The sequence below is a fragment of the Theropithecus gelada genome, chromosome 5, assembly GCF_003255815.1.
Source record: "Theropithecus gelada isolate Dixy chromosome 5, Tgel_1.0, whole genome shotgun sequence".
NCBI lineage: Eukaryota > Metazoa > Chordata > Mammalia > Primates > Cercopithecidae > Theropithecus > Theropithecus gelada.
In genome coordinates this window covers 84,371,225-84,392,813 of record NC_037672.1, presented here as the reverse complement: position 1 = coordinate 84,392,813, position 21,589 = coordinate 84,371,225, and positions in this window count along the sequence as shown.

The window sequence follows — 21,589 nt, the reverse complement described above, 5'->3', positions numbered from 1 at the left end:
ATGAAACTTAGTTTGGCTGGATATGAAATTCTGGGTTTAAAATTCTTTTCTTTAAGAATGTTGAATATTGGCCCCCAATCTCTTCTGGCTTGTAGAATTCCTGCCAAGAGATCTGCTGTTAGTCTGATGGGCTTCCCTTTGTGGGTAACCCGACCTTTCTCTCTGGCTGCCCCTAAGATTTTTTCCTTCATTTCAACTTTGGTGAATCTGGCAATTATGTGTCTTGGAGTTGCTCTTCTCGAGGAGTATCTTTGTGGCGTTCTCTGTATTTCCTGGATTTGAATGTTGGCCTGCCCTACTAGGTTGGGGAAGTTCTCCTGGATGATATCCTGAAGAGTGTTTTCCAACTTGGTTCCATTTTCCCCCTCACTTTCAGGCACCCCAATCAGACGTAGATTTGGTCTTTTTACATAATCCCATACTTCTTGCAGGCTTTGTTCATTTCTTTTTCTTCTTTTTTCTTTTGGTTTCTCTTCTCGCTTCATTTCATTCATTTGATCCTCAATTGCTGATACTCTTTCTTCCAGTTGATCGAGTCTGTTACTGAAGCTTGTGCATTTGTCACGTATTTCTCGTGTCATGGTTTTCATCTCTTTCATTTCGTTTATGAACTTCTCTGCATTAATTAGTCTAGCCGTCAATTCTTCCACTTTTTTTTCAAGATTTTTAGTTTCTTTGCGCTGGGTACGTAATTCCTCCTTTAGCTCTGAGAAATTTGATGGACTGAAGCCTTCTTCTCTCATCTCGTCAAAGTCATTCTCCGTCCAGCTTTGATCCGTTGCTGGCGATGAGCTGCGCTCCTTTGCCGGGGGAGATGCGCTCTTGTTTTTTGAATTTCCAGCTTTTCTGCCCTGCTTTTTCCCCATCTTTGTGGTTTTATCTGCCTCTGGTCTTTGATGATGGTGATGTACTGATGGGGTTTTGGTGTAGGTGTCCTTCCTGTTTGATAGTTTTCCTTCTAACAGTCAGGACCCTCAGCTGTAGGTCTGTTGGAGATTGCTTGAGGTCCACTCCAGACCCTGTTTGCCTGGGTAACAGCAGCAGAGGCTGCAGAAGATAGAATATTTCTGAACAGCAAGTGTACCTGTCTGATTCTTGCTTTGGAAGCTTCCTCTCAGGGGTGTACTCCACCCTGTGAGGTGTGGGGTGTCAGACTGCCCCTAGTGGGGGATGTCTCCCAGTTAGGCTACTCAGGGGTCAGGGACCCGCTTGAGCAGGGAGTCTGTCCCTTCTCAGATCTCAACCTCCGTGTTGGGAGATCCACTGCTCTCTTCAAAGCTGTCAGACAGAGTCGTTTGCGTCTGCAGAGGTGTCTGCTGCTTTGTTATTGTTTTCTGTGCCCTGCCCCCAGAGGTGGAGTCTACAGAGACAGGCAGGTTTCCTTGAGCTGCTGTGAGCTCCACCCAGTTCGAGCTTCCCAGCAGCTTTGTTTACCTACTTAAGCCTCAGCAATGGCGGGCGCCCCTCCCCCAGCCTCGCTGCTGCCTTGCCGGTAGATCACAGACTGCTGTAATAGCAATGAGGGAGGCTCCGTGGGTGTGGGACCCTCCCGGCCAGGTGTGGGATATGATCTCCTGGTGTGCCTGTTTGCTCAAAGCGCAGTATTGGGGTGGGAGTTACCCGATTCTCCAGGTGTTGTGTGTCTCAGTTCCCCTGGCTAGGAAAAGGGATTCCCTTCCCCCTTGCGCTTCTCAGGTGAGGCAATGCCTCGCCCTGCTTCAGCTCTCGCTGGTCGGGCTGCAGCAGCTGACCAGTACCGATCGTCCGGCACTCCCCAGTGAGATGAACCCAGTACCTCAGTTGAAAATGCTGAAATCACCGGTCTTCTGTGTCGCTGGCGCTGGGAGTTGAAGACTGGAGCTGCTCCTATTCGGCCATCTTGCTCCGCCCTCTTCTTCTTTTCTTTATCTCCTTCCTTCCTTCCTTCTTTCCATCCATCACTTATTTTATGAGTGTGAATTCCATCAGCTCAGTTTTTTTTCTATAAATGGCAATGAACTTTCTAAATGACTAGATAAATAATTGATAGCATTAAAGAACTGTGAAATGATAACAAGACAGTATAATCATGGTCTAGCTAGCATCATTAGACTGATGACTTGACACTACTACCAATTAAAACAGTATTTTCTTTTAAGGCAACACTGAGTAGCTTTATGCTTTTTGTGTATAGTATAAACTTACATGTCTTTAAAAATTCTACAATTTGACATTTTTATTAGACTTTCCTAAGATTTGGATTTATTAGCAATTACAATTGAGGGATGTTTCTCATACTTCCCGGGACTTCCCAGGTTGTTTCACACAGTGTGTTCAGATTTCTAGAAATTATTATTACCCTGATTATGTATACCTAAGCAGGTGTGATGTTTAATAACAACTGTAATAGTAATAGGAATAAGTAGCTAACACTGCCATAGTGCTAAGTCATAAGTGCTTTACACAGACTAACTCTTTACTAGTCAGCACTCTATCATTAGCTCCATTTTAGAGATGAGGTTATTGAGACCCACCACTGGTAAGTGATGGCACTGCAGGATTTCATCCTAGATTCTAGTATTCACCTATAAATACTGTGCTCTAGTGTCTTTCATTTACCACATAACAGAACAGTTGTGTGATGTTGAAAAACAGGACAGTCCTAGGAATTAGCTTACTTAAGTTCTAAAACCAACTTTCCATTAATGGGAATTTTACCTTAGTTTACATAAGTGATTTGGGTGATTGGATCGTGTTGGTGTTGGTGTTTCTCAAGGTATATCCCTATATATATTCCATGAAAAATAAGTGAAGTAAGCTTTTAAAATGCTGCAAAGTATAGTCCCCTTTTGGAAAGAGTCCCAAAAAGCCCTGCAATAAATATACGTATCTCACTTTTCTTGACTCAGCTCTTCCTAAATTTTTGACCAAAGGATGCCCTTTGAGGGAATAATGAAAGGCATACCACACTTAACCAGGCTAGGTTACTAGTGGTTTATGAAACTGCTTTCAGAACTCTGAACCACATAACCTTTGATGCCTCTTTCAGCCTCAAAATCCCTAGGATTATAGATACTAATTGTTTATCTATATGTATTTGTCATTCTATTTGTATTGACCTACAACATTGACACTAAGATTACTGAGAGTTTGATGAACCTATATATATAATGTTATGGGTAGAAAGTATACTTTTTACTCTTCACAAACAAACACAGCCCAGTAGTATCAAATTTACACTTTGAGCCCCTTCCAACTGGTTTTCTGGCATGTATTACTTATGTTCCCCATCAAGCTAAAGTGGAACTTGCCTTAACCATAGTTTATTAAAAGGTTTAATGACAATAATTTTTGGTTGAAGTTAACTGAATTACAGTTTTAGTTGCAAAAGGGTGTACATTGTAATATCACTGCAGTCTTGGTGTAAATAATAGAAAGAAGTATTCACAATGTTTTTTTCACCACTCATGGAATTTTCTACAAAGATCTGCCTGTAGCAGAAGAACAATTTCTTTACTTTTTTTCTCGCTGTTTCAAGAGCTAGTTTAAAGCTCTCGGTTTATATTCCCTGAATGAGAGCTGTGTGAACTTACTATTCTGTGTGCATTTGCAAAAATACATACAGGGAGGGCTTTCCTGACTTCGTGTCTGTAGCCACAGTTCAAGGCTGTAAATGGCACACAGAATTGCTTTTTAGAGCAGGTACACTGAAGCCCCTTATAAAATAGGGAATCAAGGGATTTGAGAACCTATTTCAATTTCTACCCACAATCAAGAAGTACGAAATTAGAGTTGACAGAGTAGTTCTTCATGAGAATTTAAGGTGGTGAAATTGAACTTAAGCAACTTATTATCCTCAAGTTTTACCCACATTTGAGAAGTGAGAAATTAGACTTGCTAAGTGAAAAGATCTCTTCTTGCAAAATTGAACAAATGGGCAATTTGACAAAGTGCCATTGTAATATGATGGGTTAGCTAAGACCTTCAGAAATGAGACACTCTTGTAGTATGAATGAGCTCTACTAGAAAAAAAAGAATGGGGAAATATTTTGTTCAGAAACACTGAACTGGGTACTTATCTCCCAAAATAATTTTTAATGATTCTAGTCAGCTTTGAAAAGAGACTTAATGGGATATGTTGGCTTCTTTTATGGAATTTTCAACTGGCACACTCTTCTAGCTTTAAGTCAGAAATTTAAGTGCTAGTGATTTAAATTGAAATTCTTGACAGACACCTTACCAAGTATCTTCTCCCTCTTTGTGCAAGACAAAGTATAGATCTTTAGCTGACCCAGGGGTCCCTTCCTTTTGAGGATGTGCTTTTTATTCACTGCGTGTCCGCCTTGGTGGTGATTATGCACTCAGCCTTATGGAGGATCAATATATAAAATTGGTCTGAGAAAGGTGAGTCACTTATTAGTGTAATATCAAAGTGGGAAGGCACAGAAACATCCCATGAAAACTCACTCTTAAGGGGATTTCTTGGCATGCTGGTCCAAATAATTGGAACCTTATATTCTAGCTCTACCACCTTCTGGTTGCATGATCTTAGGCCAATTATTTCACTTCTCTTAGCTTCAGTTGCCTTATCTATAAAATGGGGATTATGAAAATATCTCCCTGGCAGAGTTGTCAGGATCAAAAGAGTCAGAATGTATGAAGCACTGGACATACTTTTGTCACATTTTAGGAACGAGTATCAGTGGATGCAGACATTCAAATGGTTTTCATCAAGTTTGTTAATCCAGGAAAGAATATCCAGCTGGTTCATCACCAAGGCCTTTGTTGGTCTTTGAAAAAACAACAACAACAACAACAAACTGCTTCCTCAAAGTTAAAGCCAATATAATTGTTGAAATTGCAGCAGCAACAATTCTCTACATGGTTATAATGTTACTTTGCACCTAGGTCCTTAAATATATTCTTTAGTTTCTGGCTTATTATGGCTTAAGAACATCAGGAAGAGGAAGAAGAATCAGCATGAGGTTGATGGTTGAGTGACAACCATAATTTTCCATATAACAGAATCTTTGCTAATGTAAAAGCTACCTTCTGGTTATGCAAAAGTTTATTGAAATACAGGCACAAAGTGGTGTTTTCTATCCAACAAAGAACAAGTGCGGTCACATAATTTAGCATGTTGAGTTATTCTTTCCAAAATCAACCTCCTAAGGACCAAGGACTAAAATTTAAAATATAATTTCTATACATTCTTTTTTAAGTGAAAAAAACAGCTTGTATAGCTAAACTGGGTAGCTGTAGTATAATTTGCTAATGTTTCTATTTGTTGAAGAAATGCCAAATATTTGCAGGAATGGCAAGTAGCAAAACATAGTCCTCATCTGTATGCAACATAGTCATAACATAAAATTATGAGCACAGAGATATGATTTCTGAAAAGATTGAATTAACATTGTGAAAATTAGAGCCCCCTCATTTACATAAATCTGGGGAATGCCATTGCATGACAAACCTGGCAATTTATTTGGCAGTAGCAAAGAAAGTATACTTTGCACAGCATTCCACAGCACTTGGAAGTGAGAGTGAGAGTCTGCTCTTTGTAGGAGGGCTTGGGAATCAGTATATTAAAATATCACTCCCAACTCAAAGCTTACCTGAAATGAAAAAAAGCCACCTTAGTAATGGTGCTCGAAAAATGATGAGAAAGTTCTGATATGTAGCTATTTGTGATGACAATTCCTGTGGGAGAAAGAAGTGTAATTATCTGATCAACACAAACCCTTGTAGCCTTTTTGGCTAACTATATTTACTCCTGGGTGACCTCTGATTTATTGAGATTTCGAGGAGAACCCAACTTGGAGGGAATAAGAACTTTTACTTGGAAACTAGGAAATTGCTGATGTGTTCCTGAGGTCATGTGATCATTTCATATCCAGAAAACCTTAGCTGGAAAAAATACTGACATTCACAGATCCAGCAAGCTGGTCTCTATTCTAAGATGGCTGATATATTACTCTTAAGACTAAAGCTTTTCCTGTGTTATAGCTATTTTGTTTCTTAACTAATACATATTAAATGCAAAGGGTGCAGGAGTAGAGGAGCAGCCTTGGGTGTGGGATGCAGAAGATAAAATGGCAGTCACAGTATTACATCGTGAGGATGCAGGAAATTGGAAGTAGACACACCTTGAATAAGGGTACACATGGGTGTCCTCTATTTAAGAGTCAAGCTCTGTGGGGCTGGGACGCGTTATACATAAGAGATACAAAGTTTTAATGTATGGCAAGAAGATTATGACTGAGGCATATTAGGGTTCTCTAGAGAAACAAAACCAATAGAACGTGTCCATTATATTGTTATAAAAGGGATAATATAAAAGGAGATTTATTATGAAAATTGACTCATGTGATTATGGAGGCCATGAAGTCCCATAGTATGCCATCTGCAAGCTGAAGAACTAGAAAGGTGGTGGCATAAGTTTCAGTCCAGGTTGGAAAGCCTGAGAATCAGGGAGCCCATTGGTATAAGTCTCGGAGTCCAAAGATCAGAGAATCAAAAACTCCAGTGTTTGAATGCAGGAGAGGATGGGATCAGCTTAAGAAGAGAGTCTTTCTTCCTCCTTTTTATTCTATTTGGGAGGGCCCTAATGGATTGAATGATACCCCCATTGGTGTGGATGACCTTCTTTACTAGATCTATGGATTTAAATGCTAATCTTTTCTAGAAACATCCTCACAGACACACCTAGAAATAATGTTTTACCAGTCCTCTGGGCATCCCTTAGCCTACTCAGGTTGATACATTGAATTAACCACCACAGATGGTGATATCTGAAAAGTCAGAAGAGGTTGATCCAGGTGGAAAAAAAGGGCCGTTAGAATGGAAATACTGAGTTTGAAGGTGAGTCTGTTTTCTGCCTGCTGAGATGATGGTTCCTGGTTTCATCTCAGGGAATTGATATTGGCATTGTAAGGGTCTATGTTGAACCTTCTCACATCATGGGACTTATGTTTTACCGATGAATTCTTACTACTCGGAGACCTGGGCAAACCTGTGCAACACTCCTAAAAATAAAAGCTAAAAATCAAAGTTAACAAAACGTGTAAAAATTTCTCTTCCCCTCATCAAAACACCCCCACCTCATTACATTAACAATTAAACAAACACCAAAACAGAAAAACATAAAACTTACAAGGATTCTGAAAACTACATGGAATGGAAGTGAAAATGGCTGATTTGTTCACTATCTACCAGGTAAAATGGATTCTTGTGTTCTGAAGCCTTGAATTCATAGCCTCATATTTTATGGAGCATACGATTTATAACTAAGACGATAAGTACTGAGAAAAGCCTTGAGTGCTCTAGGAGAAAAGAAGATGAGGCAGTTAATTTTTAGCTGGAGGAAGGGCCAACAGGGAAAACTCTACAGAGAATAAAACATTAAAGAAGGACAATTAAGAATGAGTATTATTGTGTTTGCCAGAGAGAAAAGAAGTGATAGATGTTTTAGGAGAAGGACGGAGTAAGTAGAAATGATGTGCTGTGAATGTTCATGAAATGTTCAGGGAAAATTAAGTAGATCAGTGTGGCTAGAATACAGTATGTGAGGCTGGGTGTGGTGGCTCAAGCCTAAAATCCCAGCACTTTGGGAGGTCGAGGCAGGTGGATTACCTGAGGTCAGGAGTTCGAGACCAGCCTGGCCAACATGGTGAAACCCCGTCTCTACTAAAGATACAAAAATTAGCTGGGCAAGATGGCACACACCTGTAATCCCAGCTACTCAGGAGACTGAGGCAGGAGAATTGCTTGAGCCCGGGAGGCGGAGGTTACAGTGAGCGGAGATCATGCCACTGCACTCCAGCCTGACTGACAGAGCCAGACTCTGTCTCAAAAAATAAAAGAAAAAAAAGAATAGAGTATATGAGTAGGGGAAGTGTCTAGTAATGGAGTTGGAAGGTAAATTGGAGTTACATTGTAAAAGATGCTTGTAAGTAAGTCGTACTGTTGGTTTTGGATTTATTAGAATATTTAAAGGGTTTTAATTAGGGTAATACTATGATCAGTCTCAGCAGAGGAAAGGGTACATCTGCCCTTTACTGCAATCTGGAGTAAGGGCAGTGGGTTAAGAAGTTATTATTATAGCCTAGATATCAGAAAGTCAAAGTGAAGTAGGAGGAGGGGATGGAATTGAACAATACTTCAGTAGGATAATTAGTGGGACTTGGTGATTGACTAAATGTGGAAAGTGAATTAAAGATTAATCTAAAATGAACTTGAGTTTTCTATCTTGTAACATTTGGTGGGTAGACATGCCATTAACAAAAACAGAGAACACAGGTGAGAGAAAAACAAGGATTTGGGGAAAATGTTGTATTCTGTTTTAGACATTATGAATTTTTGATGCTTATGAGATGGTTAGGTAAAAATGTTCAGTAGGAATTGGAAAGTGGATTAGGAAACCAGGGGAAATCAAAGGTGGAGAAAAGTTTGAAAGTCACTCACATAAGGGACAGTTGTGATAGTGCGAGGTGTTAAAACCACCCAGAGAGAAGGTTTAGGGAGGAAAGAGAAGTGCATCAGAGAGGTACATTGAGAAATGCCTGATATTTGCTGGATAGGCTAAGGAGGAGGAGCCAGAAAAGGAGATTTGAAAGAGGCCATAGAGACAGTAAGAGAACCAGAGTCAAGCAGTGTTTTGGAGAGTGATATAGGAAAGTTTCAGGAAGAGGGAGTGTTCAATAAGCCAGATATTGCAAAAAAAATTCATATTGGATAAAAGCATCTTTTTTTCTCCAACTCTGCTTAGCTACCCACTGGGCCATGGCTAGCTCATAATGTTTCTGTCTGGAAAATAGAAAAAAGGATTTGAGGGAGCACAAGTTACAAATGAGCCCCTCCCTCCAGTTGAAGGCAGCACTTAGAGCTTGGCAAGCAGTGCTTCTCTTGCCTCCTTGCCTAAACAACCTTGTGTGGATCTACATTCTGCAAAACAATAAGTAAATTTGGCTAACAAAGGACAGAGGAAATCAATGAATGATTGTAGGCAGCGTGAGGGTTCAGGAGAGGGAGGTGGAGGAATTGAGGCAATTCTGAGTAGTTATTTATTACAAAATAATTGCCCTTGGATCCAAGGAGAGTAGGAGAGTAGGAAAGAGAAGAAGCTGGTCAACTTGAAGAAATGAGGTGGGAAGTCATTTGAGATCCTTATGAAATCAAACAGCATGGTTTCTAAAGGTTCATAGGGGTGAAAGAATTGATTACAATATCGATGGAAATGGATTCTGGAGCAGAAGTGAGGATTTGAAGAGGAGGATGTCATGAAATGATGGGACCAGGGTGTTAAGTGGTTCATCAAAATATATATTGAAATCACTCCGGATAACAGTAGGCAATTGAAGAGAAAACAAAACAGTGATCCTTAGGGGATGTGAGAGAGTGATGGGGAGGGAGGTCAGTAATGATAATGAGATTGGAAAGAGGGTAGTGTAACCTGATGTCATTGACTTCAGCTAGTAGCTGAAGCAGAAAAAGCAGACAAAGAATATTCTTCTAAATGAGTGGGTTCAATTTATAATTTAACAACTATCTGGGTAACAAAAAATTCTTAATCTTGCTGTTTTGTTTGGTTATAGTGAGTAAAACACTATAGACCAGAGAAAGGCAACAGAAGAGGAATCAGGGATTTATAAAAGAAAATCAGAAAATGAGTAGTTTTGGGAGAAATTAAAATTTTTTATTACTATAAGTAGAATGATAAATAATCACTCTGAAGGAACATATCTTTTAATAGGATTTCCTTAGGTGGCAAAACTATGAGAAACTGTGAGACTCCTGAGCATTTCTCTCTAGAGGGAAATAGAAAAAATTTAGCTTAACTAGACTTCTTGACCAAAATGTCCCAACTTTAAGAAAGTCTGGGATAATCCTGAAGTTTATCACTGGGAATATCTCATACATTATCAATATTATGCTATAACTCATTGACTGGATGCTTGAGAACTTCAAGCTGAAACTTCTCACATTATGGGAATTATGTTTTACCCATTAATTATTCATATTACTCAGAGACCTGGGCAAATCTGTGCAACATTCCTAAAAATAAAAGCTAAAACATCAAAGTTAACAAAGTGTGCAAAAATTTCTAGTTTGTAGCTCTCCAGGATCTTTAATCTGGATCTTTAGTTTATTTGGGGGAACTGAAAACCTGTAGCTTACCTTGTCTTTCAAAAGGGCACACGCCTGAACAGTGTATTGATGTGAGAGAAAAAAAAGGAATATAAACTTATTTTTGCAATCCAATCTAATGTTATTTGAAATGCTTTGGCCCTCTCTGTTTCTGAGTTCTTAAAAATGATGTGTCAATGACAAAATAACAACAAAAGAAGTGTCCAAGATCTTAATTATCCCTTTATTTGTGTTCTCTAATAGTGGCATAAGGAGTAAAGAAAAATTAGTTCTGATACAAAGTTTAACAAGGTTCCTCATTGTTGTATACCTCTGTACACAACAAAAAGAGCTCCTCTCTTTTGTCCTTGGAGTTGAGGAAATGGTTGTGGCTAGGTAAGGGTTAGGCAATGGTTGGGAGGTAGGGGGCAGCACTTTGGAGAGGCAAACAGCTGAGGTTGGGCAGAGAGAGCTGGAGAGAAGTCTTTTGAATAATACAACTTTCAAAGCTGATCTGATAGAAGGGGGTCCTGTGACCTACTGTAAATTGTATTGCCTTTACTCCATTGGCTTTGCTTACTATGGAAAAACAGACCATATGTAGCTTTTTCAAGTTACTTACATGTATTATAGAACTATTTTTAACAAAGCAGATTTTGCGATACCAATGATCATATCTGGCTAAACCAAACCTTCCTACAAGCACATGTTACCCTCTTACATATTTCTTTGATGTTAAGTGAATTTAAGCTTAAGTATTATCTGTCTAGGTGGGTAATTGCAGTGGTTCATTAGTTATCTTGTAAGTATGTTTGCTTTGGCTATCACAATGAAGTAGATTTCATAAGAGATTCTTGTCAGAGTGATATTTAGAGCCTCTGTCCACAGACTTGACCTCTAAGCATTTGGAGAGTAGAGAGATGGCCATGAAATCTCAGGGTTCTTACTTTTGGTGAACGCTAGTATGTTGTTCCTAGATATGGTTAGTGCACATGCTCGTTTTGCTACCACCACTCATCTGGCTGTATATTTTCCACACATGCAAATTAGACAACCCTAATGTCCTGGGTCTTAGAGTTGTAATTCTCTCTCTCTTTCTGTCTCCCCAACCACAGCTCCTGAGGGGCAGGGAGAGATGATCATTTCCTGTGGCCAGGCTGGGGTGGGAAGAAATTGCCTTCAGGTCTGGTTCTCCCAGCCTCTAGAGAGGGATTTTTTAGATTTCAAAAGCATACAAGGCATTTTCAATGGGCTTCTCATTCCAGCTTCTGCTGCCTGTCTTGCACAACCAGAGGACTTGGATACATGCATTACTGTTTTCAATATTAATATAAAATATGTAGTGCAATTATTTATTTACTAGACTGAGTACCTTGACAGTAGGCTTTGCGTCTCATTCATCTTTGTCTTTTTACCACCTGCTATAATGCTTGGTACCAATAGGTGTTTAGTAATTTTGTTGAGTTAAGTTTAATCCTCTACTCATTGAGAAGCTGAAGCTGAAGCAGAGGTGATAATGATGATGAAGAAGATGATGATGATAAACTGTTGAATGTGTGCTATGTTCTAGGAGCTGTTCCAAATACCATAAATATTGGCTTCTTTGAGACTCATAACAATTGCACACAAAAAGTTATTATTTCACCCATTTTATAGATGAGGAAGCTGAGGCTAATTACCCTGCTCAAGATTATTCACATAAGTGATAAAGCTGGACTGGCTTAGATGGTCTGGTTCCAAAGTCCAAGCTCCATACCACACTACATGTTATATTACCTCTCAAGAGATAGGAAGGGTGGCTGGAGAAGGTAGATGATGAACTTTAGTGTACAACACTTTTTTTTTCCACCAGTGTAGGATATTTGTCCATTTTTTCTTCCTTTCTTCTATACTGAAGTTTTTCTCCTTCAGCAAGTAATCTTGAACAAGTCCATCCCACCTTAAACAATTGAACCAGCTTCTCTTAATCATACACCATTCTATAATTTTACAGGTACACCAAAGGAAAACAAAACCCAAACCCAAAAACAAACCTGTTGCTTCTGGGCAGCAGGTTTTACTGAACTGAAACCTAGAGAAATATCTCTGACCAATCTTAAAGGGGTACTGTGTGAGATAGCAGACAATTATTTCAAGGACGTGCAGACAGTGACTATAATGTAGAACTGTTTATAGGATCCTTTAGTATAATCAGAAATTATACAGACAGGCTGGGCATGGTGGCTCACGTCTGTAATCCCAGCACTTTGGGAGGTTGAGGAGGACAGATTGCCTGAGCCCAGGAGTTCAAGACCAGCCTGGGCAATATGGCAAACCCCGTCTCTACTAAAAATACAAAAATTAGACAGGCACGGTGGTGTGTGCCTGTGGTCCCAGCTACTTGGGAGGATCACCTGAGCCTGGGACGTCAGGGCTGCTGTGAGTCGAGATTGCGTCACTGCACTCCAGCCTGGGCAACAGAATAAGACCCCGTCACAAAAAATAATACTAATAAAATAAAGACAAAGTATTGCTCATTAAAAGCAATTTTAAGGTGGGATAAAAACAATGTGTTCTGAATTTGTAACTCGGTGTTGACTGCTTGAACTGCGTGCCCCGTTCTCAGGTAACCTATCTGGGGGTGCTGTATTGCTCTGAGTGCCTGCAACATTTAGTATTTTCCCTTTTGTTTTGGAATTATTATATAAGTGCCAAAGCAGGCCCTTTAGTTCCTGGTTTCAATTAAGATAGAGATCAGCTAGGGAGATTCTACTGGTTATGTGGCATCCTCCGTGCAATGAGACTCTAGAAGTGTATTAGACAAATGTGACATGGAAATAGGACTTTTCCGTTTTTTCGTCACCTCCAAAATTAAAAAAATAACTGAAAGTTCCTCCCAGTAGCTTTCTTGCTGTCCCAACATGGTACCAAATTCAAATATGCGTGTGTGCTTAAGGGCAAAGGGGATGGGATTATAAGGGGATCATGAGACGATATTATCTACTGTTATAACATTCAAAGGCTTAAACAAGTAATGTTTATTTTTCCTATTGATAAGATGAGTAGAGGTAATTGATGTGGCAATTAATAAAGGAATATTTGAAGGCAAGAAAAAGAAGAAATTTCTATGAAAATAGGCTGTGGTGATTCTAATTTTAATGTATATATGTTTTCTTTTTAACTTATTTAGAAGATCATTATATGGAATTGAAAAACTTCATATAACTGGTTTAGTGAAAAAGCATGTAAAAGCTGGGCATGGTGGCACTTGCTTGTAAGTCCCAACTAGTTGAGAGACTGAGGCAGAAGGATCCTTTGAGCCTAGGACTTCAAGTCCAACTTAGACTACAAGAGAGATCTCAACTCTGAAAACAAACGGACAAACAAAGAAACAAAACACTTTTACCTTCAAAGACATGTAGAAAGTAGCTAAATGTCAACCCAAAACTGTTATACCTCAATTTAATGTCAATACAGTGAAAACAGTTGTCAATTAAGAGACAGTGTGATGGAGGAATAAACCATGGATTTAGAATATCTGGGTTTTGGCCTTAATTTTACTACTGTTTTGTTAGTTTGGTAAAGGGACTTAACTTTCCTGGGACTAAATGTCTTTATCTGTAAAATAAAGATGTGAATTAGATCATTTCAAAGGATCCTTCCCAATTTAAAATCTCATGTTTTCCACTGAGGCAAAGTTTATAACTTCTACTACTTAAGCAGTTGATACTTCAATATTCAATCCACAAACATTAAAAAAAATAAATTAGCTTAAAAAGGCAAAATTAGGTAAATTATACAGTATAAATATGCTTTAATAAGGTGGAAACCAATTTTGTATTTCCCAGCTAGAGCCTCTGCCACCCATATGTTCATAAAAAACACTGTGGTTGTTTTATTGTCCTCTCTGGCAGTGCCAATCATAGTTAGCACTAATTAATGAAATTCCAGGGCGTTGTTTGCCAGGAGGTTCATGCAATGGGTGAAGCAGACGAGAGTGGCAAAGTTTCCATCATTTATATTGCTGTGACAATATTGGCTCAAGTTTCAGAAACAGTAATTCCAGCTTCCAGTCCCTGTGAGAACAAATGTAGATTGATTTATGTTCCGAGCCTCTCTAGCATATTGTCAACACTGAGATGGCTGCCAGAGCTCATCCTGCAAAGTGCTGACATTTTCTGGGAATCCACTTGCCTTTACACATATTCTCTCTAGTCGCTTACATTTGCACACATTGCTGGTTTTTAAATTTTTTATTTTAAGGCCTAAGGCATGGGTTATTGATATTAAAATTAGTCTCACATTATTAACTCGGTTTATGCCAATACAAAATCTTTTGGGGTCTAGTCATGCTCAGGAAAGACCATACATTTCCTTTAGACCATGTTGGAATTACCTTAAACAGGGTTCATATTGAGTGGACTTTCCTTAGACATGCTTTTTGTAAACTCCCCACCCCACCCCAACCTACCCCATCCCACTGTACTCTTTTTATTTTATTTTATTTTATTTTTATTTTGGACATGGTCTCGCTCTGTTGCTGGGGCTGGAGTGCAGTGGTACTATCTCAGCTCACTGCAGCCTCCATCTCCCAGGCTAAAGGGATCCTCCTACTCAGCCTCCCTAGTAACTGGGATTATAGGTGTATGCCACCACGTCCAGCTAATTTTTGTATTTTTTGTAGAGATGGGGTTTTGCCGTGTTGCCCAGGCTGGTCTTGAACCCCTGGGTTCAAGTGATCTGCCCGCCTCAGCCTCCCAAAGTGCTGGGATTACAGGTGTAAGCCACCGCACCCAGCTTTCTGGTTTCATTAGTCATCTGCTTTCATCAATGAGCAAACCTCTACATTTGGTCCATTTCTCCTACCCTAACCCATGTTGTCATTGCTGCAGTATCTAAGTCTTTTGGGCTCTGTGATCGATTTCTGGTTTCAGTCATAGTCATAGGCAGTCATAAACATAGATTATTAAATAAATAAATAATACATGTATCTGGAGAAGAAAAAGAGCCAAATATCCCAATTGATTATTATAGTAAAAGATAGGCACATAAGTTTAACAACGAAACATCTCTGTATGGATTTGAGCAAATAAATCTTATCTTCAATTGTATTGTGGGAATTCAAAGGTTGTTATGTTGCAGATTTCTATAATATCACATTTTTTTCTTGTAAATATCCATTTCAGTGCTTATTTAAACAAATCATTGAGATAAACTATGGATTCCACATGATCGGTGTTACGTCCCTTGATTCTGAATGAGAAAACATTTTTTTTTCCAGTTTTGAAACATCGAGACATAATTTAGGTAACCTATAATCTTAGAGGTATAGCTTGATGAATTTCTACAATCTCCCTCCCATCCTGATTAAAATATAGAATATTTCTCACCCTTTGGAAGGATCCCCCGCTTGCTTTCTGCCTAAAGGCCCATCTCTGCTTCTGCAGAATGGTAACAGAAATCATTAATTTTCAAATGAAAATAATTGAACATTTTTAAATTTGTATTTTAGATTTTCTCTCCATTTTTTGTCATTGTATATTTGCTTTCTTTTAAAGGTATTTTTTTAGATTTTTCTTCTGAAGGATAGGGTGGAAAACGACCACTGAACATTTCAAGTTTTGTTTCCTATCAGTTCGTGCTGGATGTATCTCTACAGTTGAATTTTGTTGTTGTTGTTGTTGATTGTTCCTTATTTGATTATTAACCAACAGACCGAAGATTTATCTTTTCTTTTCTTTTTTAAGGATTCCTGAAAGATTGCTTACATGTATGACAGAGTAGAATGATTTTACATTTGACTGCCAGTGGAGATTTTTCTCATTCACACAGTTAATTTTTATTGTTCAGTTTCTGGAAGGGGCCCAAACTATCAAGTTTTCCTTTGGATCTTCATTTTGTTTGCAATCAGCAACATTGCGCTTTTAAGGCCTACTCAGATGCAGAGGAAAGGATGAAGTGAAAGAACAATACAGTCAGTCCTTCGTATTCAATTCAACCAACTGCAGATAGAAAATATTTGGGAAAAAAAATTCCACAAAGTTCCAAAAGGCAAAATTTAAATTTGCCTCATAGCAACTATTATGTTGAATCCATGAGAATGAAGTTATATGTAGGCATTATATAAGGTATCATAAATAATTTAGAGATGATTTAAAGTATACAGGAGGATTTATATAGATGATATACAAATATTATGCCATTTTTTTAATAAGGGACCTGGGCATCCATGGATTTTGGTATACATAGGAGTCCTGGAAGCAATCCCCCATAGATACTGAGGCACAACTGTATTGCATTAGCGGTTGTAGAGGTGAATGAAGCATCATCTTGAGATTCTAGCAAATAATGAAATACCCTGATACAGTAGCAGCAGGTTTACAAAAGCCAGAGCAAGGCTTATCTACTGCTGCAATTTGACTTCTCTTGGTCTTCAACGCAGATTCCTGGCTCCCCATATTAAATTTCAGGCAGATTCAAACCCTGGTTGCCCCTACATATCACCAATAACCCTAATAGTATTAATACCAAACACTTATGTTTTTATAGTTAATAAAATCCATCTTCCTATTTTACCCTAGTATTTATTATGACAGCCTTATAAAATAAGTACTATGAGCCTGTTTTCCCTTTCTATATTGTTACAAAACTGAGATTTAAAGAGATGAAGAGTCTTTCTCAAAGAATATATCTTCCTTAGATAGTTTGATTTCTTACAATCTGGCTCCACAGTGAAAACCCTAAGGGATTTCTAATTTTAATAGAGACTCCAAAGTGTATATTGGTTATACCCATATTTTCAGGGAATAAGATAAAACTTGCAGGGTAATGCACATGATCCTTCTATGGTTTGAAGTCCTAATAAAGTGCTCATAAATGGGATTGACTAGGATAGCTCAATCCAGGACAGGTTCTTGCCACCCATTCTTCATAAGATTAGTCTCGAATTACTTCAGTCTGTGGTTTCAGAAATAACTTTTCCATGTACATATTACTTTCCCTTAGCTCTTACAACACTCCAGGCTAAGAGAGTCTTTAAAATCATGAGTTTTTAAAATTGGATGCTATTAGGATTTAAGACTGTCAGGAGCCTAGATTAAAACCGCATTGGCTATGGAAGGGGTGTGACTGATAAATATTTATTGAATGATTGAATAGTTCTAAATACAGTTCACTTGTTATTTATTATTACTCTACAGCAAGAATAAGAGATTTGTTAATTTAAAAATGCCTTTAAAATAAAAATGGAATTTATAGATTAACAATTTTATTTCAATATTATTTATATGATCAGTAACTGCAGCCCCTCTGAACTGTTCTGAAACTCTTGGAATAAACAAAGTCCTGTGTTAAGAACAAAAAAATGAGGATGTGATATTCCTTTTGTTAGTAGATTAATGATATCAATAGATTATTAAAATTATTAGCAAAAAGAAAGAAAAATTATGACTAAGATCCTTTTTTCTCTATTCATTTTATAGAAATATCGTAGTGGATTTTTTTCTCAGTCACTGGATCTTAAAAACTGTAGATGGCAATCCAACTACAAAAATGATAGAGTTTGCTAAACTTAGTGGTGAAATCTGCTTTTCCTAGAGGCCCAAATCATGTTGCTCTAGGAGGGAAGCATATCAGGAAAAAGAATCATAAAAACAAAACAAATTTCAAAAAAATAGAAAACAAGATAAGTTTTTTTTTGCAGCCATTTCTTTATGAGTTCCACTGCATGTAAGTTTACAAAATGCAATTTTGGGTGCATGAGTTAATAAAGAAATACTGTGGAGGCATTTCAAACTATGGATAGTAGAAAAATCTCTGTTACCATAGAAACAAAATTCCATACATGAGAATAGGCCACATCATATAGAAGATTTAATTACAATGAAATGATAAATGAATAAAGACAATTTTTTAGCCTATCTGTAGCTAAAGTTCATTAGAAGTCCAGTTTCCAAGGAAACCTATGTTTAAAAACAGTAATAAGAAAAATAGTGGAATAAGATAAACTGCATTTGAAAGAGATTTGGAAAAGATAACAGCAGCCCCACCAATTATGAAGAATATTTCTAATTTTAAAAGAATCACATTGGGATGAGCTTAGATTTCTTATGAGAATGATGAGCTATTCATAACAATAACATATGCAATGTCTATACAGAATAATAAAATACATGTTTGATTGAAAAGTGTTCAAGAATCTAATTTTAAAAATGCAATTGCAATGGCATATTTAAACATGTTTTTATTTCGAAGTGAGTTTTGCTATGATTTAAGAGATCAAAGCATGGCCGGGAAACACGGCATGGTGGTGTCAGTGGATCATTTTGATTCCAAATGTTATGTCCTATTACCAAATTTGCTGCTGATTTATGCATGTGTGTCTGGGCTGAGCCAACAAGAAATAGACCATCTGGAGGGCCCTTTTGATGTAAGAATGTGAGTACAAAATATTCACTATCCAATATAGTCTCACTAAAGAGTGGATTTAAATCTAGGGTACCCAGAGAGTTCTTAAAAGCATGGTATGTTCCAAATTTTAGGCCACCAGCAGTAAGCATATCAGCAAGGGGCATTAGTGTGGTGGCAAGCATTTATTCTGTGCATTGGTATTTTAAAGAATCAGAAAATTACCTCCACCTCTCTCCCATCCTGGAACGTGAATACACAGAAAGCTGGAGCGGGATGAGTGATAAGAGAAACAAATCTGGTGGGTTCATCTGGAGGTCTACAATGTCAGGGAGCTATTGTTTGACCAGAGTGGTCAGTTTCTGTGCATTCTGTGCTGCCACGCCTACTTTAAACATTCACAACAGCAGTCTCTGCTGATTTGAACTCTTGTAAAAATAGGTTTTGGAGTGAGACCAGCATGGATTTGAATTCGGGCTCCACGCTTTCCTCACTGCCTGGCCTTGGAAAAGAAAAGTTAGTTTTTTTTTTTTTTTTTTTTTTTTGAGATGGAGTCTCACTCTGTCGCTCAGATTGGAGTGCAGTGGCACTATCTCGGCTCACTGCAACCTCTGCCTCCTGGGTTCAAGTGATTCTCCTGCCTCAGCCTCCTGAGTAGCTGGGATAACAGGCGTGCGCCACCACCACACCCGGCTAATTTTTGTATTTTTAGTAGAGACGAGGTTTCACCCTGTTGGTCAGGCTGGTCTCGAGCTCCTAACCTCGTGATCCACCCACCTCGGCCTCCCAAAATGCTGGGATTACAGGCGTGAGCCACCAGGCCCTGCTGGAAAAGTTCATTTTTAAATGAGGAATAATACCCACTGCTGGCTTGTGAGTATTAACGTGAATATACATAAAGCAGTGTTTCCCAACCTCAGTGCTACTGATATTTGGGCCAGATAATTCTTCATCGTGAAGGCTGTCCATGTTGTGTATTGTAGGTTGTTTACAAGCTTCTCTGACTTCTACCCATTTAGATGCCGGTAGCAACTCATGTCTGGCCCCTAACCAGTTGTGACAACTGAAACCTGTCTCCAGACATGGTTAAATGTCTTTGAGGGGTTGAGAAGCATTGATGTGAAGTGTTGTGCTAATAGTAGATGACAAATAACTGGTAGTTAGGCATGATAAGGTTTTGTGAGTATATTGCATGCAGCATAGTGGTTAACAGATGCAGCCAAATAATGTCTCTAATGACCTGTGTTTTCCCATTCCTTTTTTCGATTCAGAAAATTTCTCAGCCAACATTTTTCAAACATTTATTGTCTTCTATTCTGTCAATATTTCTCTCTAGTATGCCAATTAAATGAATGTTGAAATTTTTTGTGTGTCTCCCATACTGCTTAACCTCACATATCTTTCTCTGTATCCCACCATATTGTGTTCTGAATGATTTCTGCCAAGCTCTTTTCCATTTAGGGGTTCTCTTCTCAGGGAATTCTTTTATCTTAGCTGAGTAAGTTTTTTTAATTGCAATGAATATAATTTTTATTTTAAAAATTTGGTTGTTTTCCACATCTGCCTTCTTTAATATTCTTTCTTTTCTTTCTAATGTTGCTTAATTTTTATTCCCTTCTTTGGATATCATAAAATAACAATAATATTTTAGTCTTTTAGATTACTCTGTTGTTGATGATCCCTCAGTCTCTGCTGTTTTTTTAAATTAATTAATTTATTTATTATACTTTAAGTTCTAGGGTACATGTGCACAATGTGCAGGTTGGATACATAGGTATACATGTGCCATGTTGGTGTGCTGCACCCATCAACTCATCATTTAGGTTAGGTATTTCTCCTAATGCTATCCCTTCCCCAGCCCCTGACCCCCTGACAGGTCCCAGTGTGTGATGTTCCCCGCCCTGTGTCCAGGTGATCTCATTGTTCAATTGCCACCTATGAGTAAGAACATGCAGTGTTTGGTTTTCTGTCCTTGTGATAGTTTGCTCAGAATGATGGTTTCCAGCTTCATCCATGTCCCTGCAAAGGACATGAACTCATCCTTTTTTATGGCAGCATAGTATTCCGTGGGGTATATGTGCCACATTTTCTTTATCCAGTCTATCATTGATGGACATTTGGATTAGTTACAAGTCTTTGCTATTGTGAATGGTGCCGTAATAAACGTAAGTGTACATGTGTCTTTATAGTAGCATGATTTGTAATCCTTTGGGTATATACCCAGTAATGGGATTGCTGGGTCAAATGGTATTTTTAGTTCTAGATCCTTGAGGAATGCCCACACTGTCTTCTACAATGGTTGAACCAATTTACACTCCCACCAACAGTGTAAAAGCGTTCCCATTTCTCCACTTCCTCTCCAGCATCTATTGATTCCTAACATTTTAATGATTGCCACTCTAACTGGTGTGAAGTGGTATCTCATTGTGGTTTTGATTTGCGTTACTCTGATGACCAGTGATGATGAACATTTTTTCATGTGCCTGTTGGCTGCATAAATGTCTTCTTTTGAGAAGTGACTGTTCATGTCTTTGCCCACTTTTTGCTGGGGTTGTTTGCTTTTTTTCTTGTAAATTTGTTTGAGTTCTTTGTAGATTCTGGATATTAGCCCTTTGTTAGATGGGTAGATTGCAAAAATTTTCTCCCATTCTATACGTTGCCTATTCATTCTGATGGTAGTTTCTTTTGCTGTGCAGAAGCTCTTTAGTCTAATTAGATCCCATGTGTCTATTTTGGCTTTTGTTGTCATTGCTTTTGGTGTTTCAGTCATGAAGTCCTTGCCCATGCCTATGTCCTGAATGGTATTGCCTAGGTTTTCTTCTAGGGTTTTTATGGTTTTGGGTCTAACATGTAAGTGTTTAATCAATCTTGAATTAATTTTTATATAAGGTGTAAGGAAGATATCCAGTTTCAGCTTTCTACATATGGCTAACCAGTTTGCCTAGCACCATTTATTAAATAGGGAATCCTTTCCCCATTTCTTGTTTTTGTCAGGTTTGTCAAAGATCAGATGGTTGTAGATGTGTGGTATTATTTCTGAGGCCTCTGTTCTGTTCCATTGGTCTGTATCTCTGTTTTGGTACAAGTACCATGCTGTTTT